Below are 2,251 nucleotides of genomic sequence, written 5' to 3'. Positions count from 1 at the left end.
AGTGCTTTTAAAAATGCTAAAGCAAATAATGAAATATAACTGTGGAATCTATTTGAAATTTTAAAAGTTTCCTTAAAATGATCCATATGGTTAGCACAACAGTCACAGCTGGTATAAAACTGCCTGTATTGAAACACAAAATCAATGCATAAGAACAGTATTCTTTGAAAAATAATTCGAAATGCTGCCACTGCATCATAAGACATAGACAATGGTTTTGAGAATATTCAGGAAATTAACAAAATAAGCCGAATATTAAAGTACCCAAACATTTAGTTTTAATACCACTCTAAGGGTAAGAGAACTTGCTGTCAAATTAACTCAGGATTCCTTATTTCAAACTACATGTAACGTATTTTGCTATAGATACTCTAAACAAATGCAAAACTAGGTTTCAGGATGTAAACTCCCATTTCCCAAGAAGAGCCTAGTTTTTCTGTTGCAATCTGGCAGCTTTGAAATTTGAAACCCTCTTGGTAGTTTCTTCTGATACATCAGACAAAAATTGTTCTTGTTCTGGAATAGTGAGCAGCACGGGATGAGCAAAGGCTGGATGAGGTGTTTAGGAGGGTAATGAAAATTATTTTTCTGTTACAGTTCCAGAAAAAGCTTCAGGTGTTCCTGATAAAGGCAAACTTTCTTTTGATGGTTTTCTTGTTGCTGTTGTTCTTCCAAAATTCTCTCACTGTTATCACTGAAAGTGGCTTCTTCACAGCTAATACTCCTCAGAACTCCTCTCTATCATCAGATTCAGCAGCACTGCTTTCACTGGTATCACTACAAACACTGCTCTCTCTGCTTCAGGACTTCATGATTGATTTTCGAATGACAGATTCTCCATTCACAATATCAACGAAGACTCCAAAAATGTCAGCAGGAGTCCTAATGGTAGGAAAGCTCCTTGGCACAATGACCATGCCAGAACTGTTCTTTCTCTTGCATTTGGATTCTTCCTTTTCACTAAATTTTAAGTGTTATTTTTTCCAGTATTTATTCGGACCCTCTTAGTTTCAGCACTATGAGAAAAATATTTTGTTGTTACAGAATTTTCTCCAATCCCTAAGGCATCACGGTCATTTTCATTATCACCATCCTCCTCCTCCTCCTCATCTTCTTCTTCATTATTAGGATAGGATTTGAACCATTCACTGAACAATTCAACTGTCTGTTCACTTGACCACTGAACAGTTCTGAACTTGCAAAATCCTCATGAAAACTGCTGGGAGTAAGAGAGTCTGTACTTGATGAGTCCCAGTCCCATTTGGGTTTTGAGCCTTTTCCTCTTCAGAAGAAGTTGTATCTTCTCCATTTGCAATCCCAGAATCAGGCTGAGTATCAAGTTTACCCAGCAAATTATCTTGTCTCTCTAGTTCTTCAAGTTGAGCCCACAGTTCCTCATCAGCAAACAAATCTTTGAATTTTGCATCATTTGAAGAAAAATCTGCTTTCAATATATCTGAATTTTGGGGTTTGGAGTAACGTTTATGGGCAATGCAGTGTTTTACTTTAAATTCAAAGTCACTTTTAATTTCTTTTCTTATGTCAACAATATCACCCTGCATTATCACTCATTTTCTGCAAACATGTGAATTCAAGTTGGGATTCAAAATTGTTCATCACTTTTTAAAAATTATCTATTGTTTTTCTTACATGTTCTTTCCTGTGCTCAACTAAGCCTACAGCCTGCTTTGCTGAGCACTTTGTAAACCAGTTGTTCCCAAGTAAAACAGTGGCTTCATTAGTATGGGCAAGTTTTCCTGGTATGAAGGCAAAGGGGCCATATGGTACCATGATATTATTAGATAACTTATCAGGCAATGTACTGAGTTTTTGTTTTGTTTTGTTCTGTTTTGTTTCTGTTTTTTGTTTCTTTTTTGAGGGCATTATAGTCATTATCTACCTTCTTCCAAAGCTGAATTTTCTCTCCTCATTAGTGACCACCTTTTCCTGCACCTCGCAGAGCCGCACCACCTCCGAGGTTCGCAGCGGCGCGGAGGCCGCCAGGTTTGCGGGCTCAGCAGAGCGAAGGAATCCTAAATGAGTGTTTATGGAGACCCGCTGCCCAGCGCCTACGTGCTCTCTCTCTCATCCATGGCGCGTCCTGGGCTGAGGAGGCTGCATCTGCTCTGCCCGCTACTGCGGCCGCTGGCTGCTGGCTGCTGCATGTCAGAGGCTCGGGACGCCCGCCGCGCCGCTGCCGCCGCCGTGGGCTGGGAGCTGCAGGTCTGCCGGGAGCCGGAGTCGCCTTTCT

General features: G+C 40.6%; 1 pseudogene; it reads right to left on the bottom strand.

Moving 5' to 3' along the window:
* Positions 1 to 427: 427 nt before the first annotated feature.
* LOC119523694 lies at positions 428 to 1,995 on the bottom strand (annotated as a pseudogene).
* Between the last annotated feature and the right edge of the window lie 256 nt (positions 1,996 to 2,251).

This window comes from Choloepus didactylus, chromosome X, assembly GCF_015220235.1.
Source record: "Choloepus didactylus isolate mChoDid1 chromosome X, mChoDid1.pri, whole genome shotgun sequence".
Lineage (NCBI taxonomy): Eukaryota > Metazoa > Chordata > Mammalia > Pilosa > Megalonychidae > Choloepus > Choloepus didactylus.
The sequence above is the reverse complement of the archived record's forward strand: the minus strand, read 5'-3'. Positions and strand labels throughout refer to the sequence as shown.